This window comes from Tenrec ecaudatus, chromosome 1, assembly GCF_050624435.1.
Source record: "Tenrec ecaudatus isolate mTenEca1 chromosome 1, mTenEca1.hap1, whole genome shotgun sequence".
NCBI classification, from domain to species: Eukaryota; Metazoa; Chordata; class Mammalia; order Afrosoricida; family Tenrecidae; genus Tenrec; species Tenrec ecaudatus.
Genome location: NC_134530.1, coordinates 175,026,936 through 175,042,552, shown reverse-complemented (window position 1 = coordinate 175,042,552; position 15,617 = coordinate 175,026,936). Strand labels below are relative to the sequence as shown.

The 15,617-nt window shown below is 40.6% G+C and overlaps 1 non-coding gene across 1 annotated transcript; it reads right to left on the bottom strand.

The window, feature by feature from the left end:
* Positions 1-10,399: 10,399 nt before the first annotated feature.
* Positions 10,400-10,530, bottom strand: LOC142437928 (small nucleolar RNA SNORA84). Its single transcript, XR_012782427.1, has one exon. It is a non-coding gene; the product is annotated as a small nucleolar RNA SNORA84 (small nucleolar RNA).
* Positions 10,531-15,617: the final 5,087 nt, after the last annotated feature.

Sequence of the window (15,617 nt, the reverse complement as noted above, 5' to 3'; positions counted from 1 at the left end):
GCATGGATGATGTATTTGAACATTCTCCTATTGAATAAAAATACAGCTGAATATAGTGAAATATACTACATGGTATAAGATCAGCCACCTAATGCCAATGGATTTAAATTCAGTTCATTAAACATACTCGGCACTGACTATGGCGCAATAAAGCACAGACTCTGACATCAAAGAACAAAAGTACAATATATGATCACTTCTCAGCTAGTGGGCTCTTTCTACCTTTAAATACTCCGACAACTTACTCTTCAGCTCTTTGTTATTTACTCCCTTGTTATAAACAGTAATAAAAATAGTTAACATTTAGCAAGTCCTACTTAGTGTAAATCCCTACTATGTAATTAGGGTGAGTTAGCAACTTATTTAAGTTACATTACTTTCTGTCGAGTCTGTTGGGGTGCCAAGCCCTGGCCCCAAAGTCTATTTTTGGCATTCCCTGGGGACTTCGTTGCTCTGTTCCCCTTGCTATTCTGTTGCACACTCTTAGTGTTTTGTCTCGGTGTGGTGGGATCAGATCAAACAGAATTCCATCAATGTTTCTCCAGTGTTGTCCACTGTAGGGCTATGGGTCAGTGAGAGATGCTGTGTCTTATAGTGGGGCCGGCCATGTGGTCTTATCTATGGATTGGCTGCTCTGAGTGGGTGTATCGTCCTCAAGGCTTGGTGGGCCAGGGTGTGCTCCACTCTCTCTTCCTCCCCCTTCATTTGCTTCCGTGTGCTCTGACCAGACATGTCCCTCTCCCGGAGCTGCAGATTCAGTGATGTCCTCTGAAATAAATTATTCTGGGGAGAGGGGCAGATGTCAATGTTGTTGGGATTGGGGCTGGTCCCTCAGATCTCTCTACTGATTCGCTGCTTCATCCCAACATGTTGCATTCACATCTTGGAGCACTGGGTTGAAGTCTGGTCCCTCTTTCCCTGTGGAGATATAAACAATGCCCTCCCCTTGGGTGGGTTAGTGCCCTGTTCCCTGCTACCCATTTATTTATTATTTTTTTTCCTTTCCCCACCTCCTTTTCAGTTGGCTACCATATGTATCCCTGGATTTTGTCTGGTCCCTGCCATACCGTCTGGACTTCACCCCAGGAAGTTTGCATACAGTAGCTTTTCCCCTATGCCCCTTTTGCATTTTTTTTAAAGTTTACCTCAGCGGATTCATGTTGTAATTGTCCTTTTGTCCTTGGCTTACTTGGTTTAGCATGATTTCTTCCCATGTAGTGATGTGTTTCATACGTTCATCACTGCTTTTTAGCGATGCGTAGTACTACAATGTATGTATGTACCACAGTTTTTTAATCTAATCATCAGTTGATGGACATTTGGGTTGATTCCAACTCCTTGCAATTGTGAACTGTGCTGCAATGAACATTGGGGCACAGATGTCTGGCCTTGGTTTCTTGCCTCTTCTGAGCATATGCCCAGTAGGGGGATTGCTGGGTCGTATGGTAACTCAATCTCTATCTGTTTTAAATATCACCAGATCGATTTCCATAGTGGCTCTACATACTTACAAGTCCACCAGCAGTAGATGAGAGCTCCTGTCTCCCCACCGCCCCTCCAACACTTGTTGCTTTCTGATTCTTTGAATTGGGCTGTGTTATACAGGGTTCTCTAGAGAGATGAAACCAGATTGCTGATAATTTTATTTCTATATTTATAAAGATAAATAGATATGTAGCACAATAAATGAACTGTTAAATTATATACAGATAGATATATAATATAAGAAATGAACAGCTAAATTATAAAGTACAAATGGCTCAGTGCAACTCACTCCCACGAGAGAGTTTTGAGATACGGCAGTCCTTCAAGTCTTGAGGGCCATCAGGTAGTCCTCTGTAGAGAGAGCTAGGCTATCCCAGCACAGACAGCAAACAGCAAGGCAAGCCACCAACAGTCAGCCAGGTCACCAACCGTCAGTCCCCAGCTCCAGAGAAGTACATTCCAAAACTCTGGCGAGGCAAGTCTTAAAGGGACTCAGATTACAGGGACACAGTCTACAGGTTAGTGTAGCCTGAAAATTGAGGCACAGAACAAGCAAGGCAGCCACACACTGGTCCAAAGATCAAAGAGCGAGAGACAAGAAATGTGAGGCTCACCGAGCCATTTATCTCTCTGCCCTTCAATTAATCCCACATGTGTTTATTGGCCAGACTGACACAAAAACTAACTTTAAGGGTGTTAGGTGGTACCTCATTGTTATTATAATTTGCATTTCTCTTATGGCTAAAGATTGGGAATATTTTCTCATTTGTTTGTTGCCCATTTGGATTTCTGTTACTGTTCTGAAGGTTTATCTATCTTGGCTTTCAGGTATCAAATGACCTTAAATATAAAAATGAATATATGCAAATTTAACATGATTTAATGAAGTAAAACAAGAACTAGAGGGTAGTTATGTGGTTCATCACAGATATACTGCACTCTGGACTTTTCATACCTCTGTGCATTCCTTCTGTGAGGGACTGTCCGATTTGGTTGCATGTTTTTTAACTTCTGATACCTCTTCCTGTCAACATCTCATGATCGCATAGGCTGGTGTGATTCTTCCACGTGGGCTTTGTTGCTTCCCTACTAGATGGCCGCTTGTTCAACTTCAAGTTTTTAAGACCCCATACACTATATCTTTAGATAGCCGGGCACCATTAGCTTTCTGCACCACATTTGCTTATGCAACCTGCTTTGTGTTCAGCGATCAGGTCAGGAAGGTATCATGCAATGACAAACCATTAGCACAAACCGTCTTGAACTGAGGTGATATTTAAGTAGAGGCCCAAAGTCCATCTGCTTCCTTGCTTCATTTGCATATATATACTTACATAAACAAATATACATATACTTAGATATTTTCCCCCTTTTTTCCCTTTCTTCCTACCCCAATATTATGTTTGCTATTGTTCACCTCAATAATTCCTCTAAGATACAATTTGATTGATTATACTCAATCAGAAAGCTACAGTCTCATTATCAATTTAGAGCTTCTACTGTTCCCCTGCACCCACCATTGTGGCTCCCCAATCCCACCCACCCCTGTACTCTCCTCTCATGCCCCAGGTACTAAATATTTATGGGAGAAGAAAATCTCATCTTAAACACTCAGAAAGGCTGGTTGATTTGAACTGCCTACCTTGCAGTCACTATCCTAATATGTAATTCAGTATGCCAGCATATATTCTGTTTTATCCTGCTAGTTTATATATTCTTTAAACTGGAAATTATACCCAAATATTATATATCATTTTCTATCTTCCATAGTACACAGAAATATTTTGCTAATAATTTGTTCAGTATTTCATTATTGTGGGATTTCAATGAATATGGACGTGGTTTTGTAGGGTAGGATTCCATGGAAGGGGTAATAATGTATTAAGACTCTGATTGACGTTCACCAAGCTGTGGAATGGAGAAGAATTCACAAAAGTACTAAAGAAATAGAACTTCCAAAGTGGTGTGTTGAAGATGCCTCACATTTTAGTTAAAACCCAGTTCTTAACCCATTACACCATTTTCACTGAGGCAAGTAATGAAAGCGGAAACAAGCCAATTACCATAATGCTTAGAATTAATATCATTATCCAGAATTACTACAAAATATTATTTAAAATGTCCAGTTTTCAATAACAAAAAACTTACCACCAGCAAGTGGGTTCGGGCTCATGGGGACCCTATAGTACATCTTGTCTGGAGATACTGGTCCCTGGAGAAGGATATCATGTTAGGTAGGTAGAGAGGCAGTGAAGAAGAGAAAGCTCTTCAAGGAGATAGATTGACACTGGCTGTAATAACGGGCTCAGGTGCTGAAACAATTGCAAAATGGTGCAGGCCAGGGCAGTATAATCTTCTTTATGCCATCCCACAGCTCATCATGCCTTCTGTCATTAGTGTTCAGTGAGTCAAATATGTGCTTGAAATGCTCTCAAAATCCAGGTGGGATATAGTCAAGGTCATAATTTGGCCCCTGTCAATTTACTTTAGTTGTCTTCAATCTGAATATACATATGATTTTCTACAGTTGTCCATGGCATCCTTTTGGCTGATGATAATGAGCTCCTCCACCATCTTTCCCCAGAAATATAGTCAATGTAATGTCTGTGTATTCCACCAAGTGAAGTCGATGTGTATTTCCCCCATTTATGCTGATGATAAATCTGGCTAGACCAGAGGATGTACACTGGTACAGATAGGAACTGGAAACACAGGGAACCCAGGGTGGATGATCCCTTCAGGACCAGTGGTGTGAGTGGCGATACCGGGAGGGTGAAAAGAAGCTGCAGTAGAAAGGGGGAACTGATTACAAGGATCTACATATAACCTCCTCCCTGGGAGACAGGCAACAGAAATGTGGGTTGAAGGGAGACGCCGGACAGTGGAAGATATAACAATAATAATTTATAAATTATCAAGGGTTCATGAGGGAGGGGAAAACGTGAGGAGCTGTTACCAAGGGCTCAAGTAGAAAGCAAATGTTTTGAGAATGATGATGACAACAACTGTACAAATATGCTTGACACAATGGATGGATGGATGGATTGTGATAAGACTTGTATGAGCCCCCAATAAAGTGATTTTTTAAAAATTATTTTCCGGTCATGTTGCTGTGATGCCGTACATTGTGCTAGTGGTATTTCAAATACCAGGCAGGTCATGCAAGGGTTCCGCCGAGCTTGCAGAAATAGCTTTGTTTGTTTTGTTATTGTTGTTCTCAGGTGCCACCAAGTTATCTCCTACTCACGACACCCTACGTAAAACAGAAGGAAACACTTCCCAGTGGGATGCCAGCCTCACAAGTGTTCTGATGTTTGAACCTATCCAGGCAGCCACTGTATCAATAGATCGTGTTGAAGGTCTTCCTCTTTTTCACTACCCCACTCTTCTATGAAACATGATGTCCTTCTCCAGGGTCTGTTTTCTCCTGACAACATGTCCAAAGGACAAGAGAAAAAGTCTCCCCATCCTTGCCTCAAAGGAATATTTTACCTGTACTTCTTCCAAGAGCGATTTGTTGGTTCTTTGGTTCATACATATTTTCAATACTCTTTGCCAGCACCACAATTTAAACACATCAACTTTCCTTTGGTCTTCTTTTTACAATATCCAACTTTCACGTGTATATGAAATGATTGAAAATCCCATGGTTTGAGCCAGGGGCACTGAAGAGCTCAAAGTAACATATATTCTTTTCCACACTTTACAGTGGTTGTGTGCAGATTGACCCAGTGCAATGTATTTTTTTATCTCTTGACTGCTGTTTTCATGAGTATTGATTGTGGATCAAGCAAGATGAAATCCTTCACAATAGCAATCTTTTCTCCATATATCATGATGTTACCTGTTGGTCCAGTCGTGAGGATCTTTATTTTCTTGATATTAAATTGTAATTCACAGTGAAGGCTGCAGTCCTTGCTCTTCATCAGCAAGTACTCCACAGGCTCCTCACAGTTGTAAGGTTTTGTTATCTGCATACTGTAGGTTTTTAATGAGCCTTCCTCCAATCCTGCTACGGAGTTGTTCGTATAATTCAGCTTCTCTTATTATTTGCTTAAGACACAGATTGATATGGTGAGAGGATATAACCCTGACGCACATGTTTCCTTAATTTGAACCATGCAGTATTCCCTTGTTTTATTAACACAACTGCCTCTTGATCCATGTACAGGTTTCATGTGAGCACAATGAAATGTTCTGGTATTTCAATTCCTCTCAATGCTATCCAAAGTTTGTTAAGGTTTACATAGTTGAGTTCCTCTACATATTCAATAAACAGAAGCAAACATCGTACTGGCATTTCTGCTATCAGCCAAGATATATCTGACATTATAATAACATCCCTTGTTTTATGTTCTGAATCTGCCTGAATCTCTGGCAGCGTCCTGTCAATGTACTGCTTCAATCTTTTTTCAATAATTTGAGTATTCTGTTGGGTCACCTTTCTTTGGAATGGGTTTAAATAAGAATCTCTTGCAGTCAGCGAAGTGGCTGTCTTCCAAATTTCCTGGCATGGATAAGTGAGTGCTTCTAGAGCTTCATAAGCTTGTTAAAACATATCAGTTTGTATCCCATCAATTCCTGGAGCCTTGTTTTTGGCTGATGCTTTCAGTGCAGCTTGGACTTTTTCCTTCAATATCAGTGATTCTTGCTCTTGTAATTGTTGAACGTTGACTGTGTGTGTTTTTTGGGGGCACAGTACCTCTATGTATTCTTTCCGTCTATCTTCTTTTGATAATTCTTGCATGATTCAATATTTTACTAATGGAATCTTTCAATATTGCAACTTGAAGCTTGCTTTTATTTATTTCTCTATCTTTCATCTTTCCAATACAGTGGTGCTCAACCTGTGGGTCACGACCCCTTTTGGGATCGAATGACCCTTTCACAAGGGTTACATGATTGAGACAGTTATGAAGTAGCAATGAAAATAATGGTGGGTGGTCACCACAACATGAAGAAATGTATTAAAGGATCATGGCATTAGGAAGGTTGAGAACCACTGATCTAATACATATATATATGTATAGATATGTAAATTGGTTATAGATATGTCAATTATTTGGCTGATAGATGACCTGTGGGTATAGCTTAAGTTTCAAGTTAGAAGGTTACCTAAGCGGTTCCTCTGGTCTCCCTCAGACCAGTCAGTCTGTTTTGTTTCGTTTCATTGATTTTTCCTCTTGTCACTGGGAATATCGATTGTGGTTTTGGTCTGAGTGCTTAGTAGTTGGTTCTGGTTGTTTACCTGGTCTCAGGTTAAAGAAGAATGTGGTTCATATGGGAGATTAGTCTTTTGAACTATTTCCTTGAGTCATCATTTTCCTTATTATCTTGTGTTCGAGGCAGGAAGAGACCGATAGTTGCTTCTTGTATGACCACTTGCAAACTTTCAAGCTGTCTGATGCAATTCACCAGACTAGGATGTAGAGCACCACGCTGTTCTGTCAGCTAATGCAGCTTTCTTGTGGAGGAGTCTGGGCTTTTCTATGCATAAGGTCCCGCCATCTAAATTTTGGATAGATTTATTTTTCTTTGCCAATTTAAATGTCCTTTACTTTCCTTTATCGTGTATTACTGTAGTGATGCATTCCAGAAAAAATACTGAATAAGAATGGTGATAAAAGGCATGCGGGCTTCCTTCCCAATCTCAAGTGGAGAGCTTTTACTCTCTCTGCATTGAGCATAATGTTGGCTGTTGTTCTTGGATATGTGCTCTTAGTTATCTTGCGGGATTTCTCTACACTCTCCATTTTACTGAGTTTTTCATCAGGAATAGGTTTTGAACATTATCAAATGCATTATATATTTGCATAGATTGAGATGATAATGTATTTTACTTGTGTAATGCATAATGTTCATTGTTTTTCTTATGCTGGACCATTTTTGCATCCCTGATATGAAACCCACATTGTCAGAATGTATTACTGTTATTATTATTTATAGGGTTTTGAATTTTACTGGCTACAATTTTGTTGGGAATTGTGGTGTAGCCACATGAATTCAAGAGGAATATCGGTCTATTATTTTGATAGCTTGATATATTTTCCATACTTTTATTTTTAATCTACTCCTATATTTGTAAATAATATCTGTCTGATTCGGTCTTGGGCTACTAACTGCAAAGCTGTTGCTTCAAATCTACCAGGTGATCCAAGAAAGAAAGAAGAGACGACCTACTCAAGTAAAGACATACAGTGTTAGAAACCCTAATAAGACGGCTTTGAGTCACAATGGACTTCACAACAGTAGGTTTTAGGTTTCTTAGAGCAACATACTGAAGACTTATAGTTTGTTATGTTATTCGTTCTTCCATTCTTTGTCTCCTAACTAGTATATTTAAAATACTTTCATTCAGTGTGATTATCAATAGGTATAAATTTTTTTAAATCATTTTATCAGGGACTCATACAACTCATCAATAGGTATAAATTTACTTCTGTCATCTTGTTATGACTTTTTATTGTATGGAATTGATGGTTTCTTTGTTTTGGATACTTTTCTCTATTGAATGTTTTTTTGTTGTTGTTGTTTGTGAATTATCTTTTTATTTTCTCTGCTGTTGCTGGTTTATGTTTACTGTGAATCTACTGTGCATTTATGATATTCTTTTGTCTTTTATTAAGTGGGTTTATTAACTTTCTTGGTTGCTACCATGATTTACCGTAATTTCCCAAAGTTGTTACAAACTCCCCCTTCCCTCTTCCCCATTTTCTTTTTGTTTATCTTGGAATATACTATTTTTCACTATTGTATTTTACAATTCTGCTGGATATATGACTCTTGGTCAGTCATTCTTTGCTTTTGAGCTTTTATATAAGCTGTACCCTTCTCTTACCTGAATGGCATCTGCTGAGAAATCAGAGTTTAGTTTCATTGTTCCAGCTTTATAAGTGACATTTTATTTTAACCAAGGTACTCTCAGAATCCTGTCTTTTGTTTTATAAATTTGACTATGATTTGTTTGGTGGTTTTCTTTTGGCATCTCTATCTCATATAGGGTTCTTTGAACTTGTCATTAGTTTGTTGTTGTAGTTGTTTTGTTGTATATTGTTGCTTGGTTTTGCTCTGCCTTGCTTTGTGCATATTATTATCTTCGCAGGTCTGTCTAAATAAGATAGGCTGGATGAACAAATGGAGGAGAAAACAACATGACCGATAGTTATGGGGGGGACATTGGAGAGGGGTAGGTGGGGGAAAAGGAAGTGGTGTTAATAAACCCAGGGACAAGGGAACAACAAATGATCCATATCAGTAGTGAGGAGGGTGTGGGAGGCCTGGTAGGGCATGATCAAGGATACTGTAAGCAAGAGGGATTGCTGAAACCCTGGTGGGGACTGAGCATGACAGTGGGACAGGAGGAAAGTCAAAGTTAATAGAGGAAAGAGCTGGGAGGCAAAGGGCATTTATATAGATCTGGATAAAGGCATGCATATATGCAAATATATTTATATATGAGGATGGGGAAATATATATATGTGTGCCTATATTTATAGGTTTAGTATTAAGGTAGCAGAAGGACTTTGGGCCTTCACTCAAGTACTCATTCAATGCAAGAATACTTTCTTCTATTAAATTGGCATTCTATGATGCTCACTTTCTGGACACAACCTCTGAAGACAAAGTGGATGAATAAGCAAATGTGGTGAAGAAAGATGAAGTTGCCCGGCTATCAAAAGCTATAGCATCTGGGGTCTTAAAGGCTTGAAGGTAAACAAGTGGTTATCTAGCTGAGAAGCAACAAAGCCCACATGAAGAAGCACAGTAGCCTGTGTGAGCATGAGGTACCAAAGGGATCAGTTATCAGGCATCAAAGAACAAAAAAAATCATATCATTGTGTGTTCACCTCCATGATACGATCACTGAAGACAAATGGGTACATAAGCAAATGTGGCAAAGAAAGCTGATGGTGCCCAGCTATCAAAAGATATAGCGTCTGGGGTCTGAAAGGCTTGAAGGTAAACAAGCGGCCATCTAGCTCAGAAGCAGCAAAACCCACATGGAAGAAGCACACCAGCCTGTGCAATCACGAGGTGTCGAAGGGGTCAGGTATCAGGCATCATCAAAATAAAATATCTTATAGTGAATGAGGTGGGTACTGTGGAGTGGAGACCCAAAGCCCATTTGTAGGCCACTGGACATCTCCTTACAGAAGGATATCGGGGAGGAGACGAGCCAGTCAGGGTGTGATGTAGCAGTGATGAAAAATACAACTTTCCTCTAGTTCCTAAATGCTTCCTTTCCCCCCACTATTATTATCCCAATTCTACCTTGAAAGTCTGGCTAGACCAGAGGATGTACACTGATACAGATAGGAACCAGAAACACAGGGAATCCAGGGCAGATGATCCCTTCAGGACCAGTGGCGTGGCATGAGTGGTGATACTGGGAGGGTAGAAGGAGGGTGAGTTGGAAGGGGAGAACTGATTACAAGGATCTACATGTGATCTCCTTCCTGGGGGGTGGACAACAGAAAAGTGGGTGAAGGGAGACGTCGGATAAGGCAACATATGACAAAATAATAATTTATAAATTATAAAGTGTTCATGAGAGAGGGAAGAGGGGGAAGGGAGGGTAAAAATGAGGAGGTAATGCCAGGGGCTTAAGTAGAGAGCAAATGTTTTGAGTATGATGAGGGCAATGAATGTAATGAATGTACAAATGTGCTTTACACAATTGATGTATGTATGGATTGTGATAAGAGTTGTATGAGCCCCTAATAAAACAATTTAAAAAACTGAAACAAATGAAAAAAAATAAAAATGGAGAACAAAAAAAGAAAGATATGTTATGTTTCATGGTATAAGGAATGTTTTCTGCCTGAAAATCTTCAATAATTATCTGTGTGTTCACTTTTGTCACCTCCTGGTCTCCAATTCAAATTACATGTGGAATATTTCTTCCCCCCCCCCCCTATGTACCAGTGACCGGGATGTGGAGGCATCTGAAAAGGAAACGCCCGTGCATACATCACAGGATTTCCCTGGCCCATTGCCATCGACTGGAAAGCTGTACCTGAACAACAGCACCAGCAGCCAGGGGGCATGGAATAGCTTGCTTACTGAGAGTCCACATAATTCTTGGGCTGTTGCTATTTTTCCAGGAACTCCTGGGTCTGATTCCCTCTTTTCTGATTGTTCTTCAAAATAAGTTATCTTGAAAAGTTTTAGCCTCTATTTCACTGATTCTAACTTCCATTTGGTCAGTTCTACTTCTGTGTTCTTCCATTGAGTTATCTACTTCAGACATGTTATTGTTAATCTTCTTGCTTTCCAGTTGTAGGATTATATGTTTACTCCTTGTGGTTCTATTTTCTTTCCCCTTCCTATATCTTCTAATGCTTAGTCTGAATTGTCCTTGGATTTGTCTGTTTTCTTAATATCTTGAAGGATCCTCTACATATAACCCCCTCCCTGGGGGACGGACCACAGAAAAGTGGGTGAAGGAAGACGTGGGGCAGAACAAGAGATGACAAAATAACAATTTATAAATTATCAAGGGTTCGTTATGGAGGAGAGAGAAGGGAGGGAGGGGGAAAGTGAGGAGCTGATGCCAGGGGCTTAAGTGGAGAGCAAATGTTTTGAGAATGATGAGGGCAATGAATGTACAAATGTGCTTTACACAACTGATGTGTGCATGGATTGTGATGAGTTGTATGAGCCTCTAATAAAATGATTTTTTAAAATATCTTGAAGGATCCTAATGCAAACCTTTGAATACCTTACCAGGCAGTTCTAGTATCATTTGTTTCTCAAGGAAGTTTTATTCCCACCCACCCAACTCCCACACCCCCTTTTTTGGTCACTTGTTTGAGACATCTTGTCCTCCTTTACATGGTATGAAAGTGTCAGATCTAAGGCATTGGTTTCTTTTTATTTAGTTGCTGCTTTTATGTGTGTTTGTTTTATTTTGCTTTGTTTTGATGCAAGGTGGACATATGTCATTGCGCTCTAACATCGGGGCACCAGTCCCTTGGTGGGTAGGGTAACAGCTGACAGTTTATTGTGAGGTCCTTTCTGGTTGGGACTAGTAGTTCTTACTGTCGTCTTTGATATTTACCAGTCAATGCTTCAGGTTTAATCAACAGGGAACTTTTAAACATTGCAATTTTTCTTGGAATATGTATATTCCTATTTATTATCCTCACCTCTAGTCTTACAGGCTTCCCCTGCCTCTCCCCCTCAGCGTTCCCCTCACTGGGAGTGATAAGACTGAGTATATTCTGTTACCATAGTTTAAGCATTAGAAGGAATTCTTTTTTTGAAGAGAAGCAATGCTGGCTTGTCACCTGGGAGTCAGAAATTCATGCTGTGTTGAGAGTCATTTAGGGGTTGGACTCTAGCTTAAGATTTTTGGTTCAAATGCTGGTTATTAGCTATAATTAGCTTACCCACTTGTGTTCTGGGTTCCATAGACGTAAAACAGCACATATAACAATCACTCAATAGTGTCTTGTCTTACCTTCTGCGACCTTTCAAAAGGGCTCCGGTGTTGGGAGCCGATAGCCATTAAGACATTGGCCTCAGACACGTAGCAGAAACTTGGCCGCTTTCTAACAGCAAGGCTTTGTTTCCTGCCCAACTTCGCCCCCACATTCCAAGCTACTGCAGCATGGGCAGTTCCGATAACCAACCTTGTTGCCATTAGTCAAAGTACTGAGCACCCATTGAACTGCAGATATACCATATTAGGAACATCGTGATAAGTTCACCCGGTAAGCCTTGATTTGCATGCGGACGTCACCACGGACGTCTTTGAGTACTGTTGCGCACCCTTTGTACCTTATTGGGAACATGTGGCTGATTGGTTGTTGTACAGCGTGCGGTTGTTACACAGTGTGCTTCATTGGAATATGTGCCTCCCACTTCCTTCTCTGTTGTAAATATATACCCCGAGTTTTGGCAAAATAAACGGGCTTGATCAGCACTTGTCTTGCCCCACGTCTCTGTGTCTTTTTTCCATCAGGTTCGTTGCCCCTCCGGGTCACCGCATGAGGGTCTCGCTGGACAAGACCCTAACACTTGGGAATGAAGATGGACTCAGGCAGCCCACCTACTTTGATTCCCTAAAGGTGGGGTGCTTCAAGGTCAAAGGGATCAGGACGTTTACTCTACTCCATTAGAAGATTAACAATAGAGAATTAACAGAAAACATGGGGACTAGACCTTTTTAACCAAGTACCAAGCAGATGTTAGATAAGTTTAAGACTGTGTGCTGCCTCTTAAAGAAACAAACCACATTGGCTGCAGTAGCGTTGATGCCAACTCGTGGAGACTCTGTGTGAGTCAGAGTAGAACTTTCCTTCACAGAGTATTCCACAGAATAATTAATTTTAAAAATACACCTCCAGGTTTTTGTTTTTGTTTTTTGGAGCTACTGGTTTGACTCAGATCTCCGTCCTTACCGTTAGCAGTCAAGAATGGTAGCCATTTGCAAGATCCAGGAACTTCGTTTAAAGAAGAGACACCTTTTAAAAAGAGTCCACAAAATCTCTCCTCTTCTCCATCAGCTGTGTCACATTGATAAAGAGGGACAATGGGACCATTTGGAGTCGCAGTAGAACATATAGCGCTGCACAGAAGAATGAAGCCATTTTAAAAATGAAAGCTCTCGCTGTATTCATTTCCATTCCCAAGACAGGCAGTTATTTTCGGTAGGGTCATTTTTACTAAGAGATAGAAAACAAAGAAGAAAGGGTTTTTGATTAATGGAGTCGTCTTGCAGGCAACTTTTAGCAGAGAAAGTATTTCTTTTTCTCATGTGAAGATAGGAAGTTCCACAGAATACCTCTGATTACATCAGCGGTGCTCCCCAGCATTCTCACAGTCTAATAAGAAGTATGCAGAAATGTGTGACAGAACTTAGAAATGGAAACGGAGAATACAAGATCAATGGGAGCCTGCTCATGAATCACTAGTAGTCAAAGAAAATGGCATGTAAAGACAATCCTGGGAGCAATTGTTGACAGATGAAATATTTTCATAGTTAACATCTTTAAAACAAAAGTGCCCTGTCCAACATTAGTAATTCTTGGTGACATTAACAACCTGGTTGAAAAAAAGAAGTGAATCAATCTCAGGACCTATGCAGAAACATGACAACAAATCTCCTTGGCTGAAGACTTGGCCAATGCCTAATGCAAAGATGTTTAATACAGGATCTTAATGACATTCATATCTTACAGTATTTTTTAAACATTTTATTAGGGGCTCATACATCTCTTATCACAATCCATACATATACATACATCAATTGTATAAAGCACATCTGTACATTCTTTGCCCTAATCATTTTCTTTTTTTCCCTTTCTTTTCTTTTTTTACATTTTATTAGGGGCTCATACAACTCTTATCACAATCCATACATATACGTACATCAATTGTATAAAGCACATCCGCACATTCCCTGCCCCAATCATTCTCAAAGCATTTGCTCTCCACTTAAAGCCCTTTGCATCAGGTCCTCTTTTTTTTCCCCTTCCTCCCCTCCCCCTCCCTCATGTGCCCTTGGTAATTTATACATTGTTATTTTGTCATATCTTGCCCTATCCGGAGTCTCCCTTCCCCCCCTTCTCTGCCGTCCATCTCCCAGGGAAGAGGTCACATGTGGATCCTTGTAATCAGTTCCCCCTTTCCAACCCACTCACCCTCCACTCTCCCAGCATCGCCCCTCACACCCTTGGTCCTGAAGGTATCATCCACTCTGGATTCCCTGTGCCTCCAGCCCCCATATGCACCAGTGTACCTCTGCCTTATCCAGTCCTGCAAGGTGGAATTCGGATTATGGTAGTTGGGGGGAGGAAGCATCCAGGATCTTGGGGAAAGCTGTGTTCTTCATCGGTACTACCTCGCCCCCTGACTGACCCATCTCCTCTCCTAAACCCCTCTATGAGGGGATCTCCAGTGGCCGACACTTGGGCCTTGGGTCTCCACTCTGCACTTCCCCCTTCATTCAATACGGTACACACACACACACACACACACACACACATACACACACATATATATACATATACATATATATATATTTTTTTTTTTTTGCATGATGCCTTATACCTGGTCCCTTTGGCACCTCGTGATCACACAGGCTGGTGTGCTTCTTCCATGTGGGCTTTTTTGCTTCTGAGCTAGATGGCTGCTTGTTCACCTTCAAGCCTTTAAGACGCCAGACACTATCTTTTTTGATAACTGGGCACCATCAGCTTTCTTCGCCACATTTGCTTATGCACCCATTTGTCTCTTACAGTATTTTTAACAGTAATGTGTCTTATTTAATTATATTTCCATTCTTAATAGCAAATGTGTGTTTGTGCTTGAGGTTGCTAATAAAATATTTTAAGTTAGGTAGTGTTAAAGAGAGTGTCATCATCAATGAAAGGCTTGTCAGGAAGATCAGAAAAGTTTAACCCTTATAGAATTGTATCTGAATAGAGATACATACACACACACATACACACACACACACACATCAACTCAAACAAACACACAGCCACGAGTAGATGCTAACCCACAGCAATCTTGATAGGCATTCTAAGATGGCAATCTTGATAAGAGTAGGTAGTTTTGCTTTTCCCCTGCAGCTGGTGTGTTTGAACTGCTGACTTTGGCGTTAGCAGTCTGATATGTACTGAACAACGCTGTCAGCCCTTACAAAAATATTAACCAGTTGCAGCATTTTGTTTTAGTATTAGCCTTGCTGCTGTTGTTAGATGTTATAGAATCAGTTCCAACTCATAACCACCCTACGTACATCAGAATGAAATAGCGCCCATCCTGGGCCATCTTCGCTATTACTGCTCAGTTTGAGTCCATTGTTCCAACCGTTATGTTAGGCCATCTCCTTGTGGATCTTCCTCTTTTCACTGGCCCTCTGCTTTAACAAGCATGATGGCCCTTTTCCAGGGATTGGTCTCTCCTGCTGACCCATCCAAAATGTGTGAGATTCAGTCTTGCTAACCGCACATTAAGGATCATTCTGGCTGTACTTCTTCCAAGATAGATTTGTTTGTTCCCCTGGCAGTCTGGCTGTCCACGGTAGGGGAAAGATTCTTCACCAACACCATAATGCAAGTACAGCAATTATTCTGTGGTCTTCCTTTCACACGGTCCAACTTTCACATGCATATGAGGCC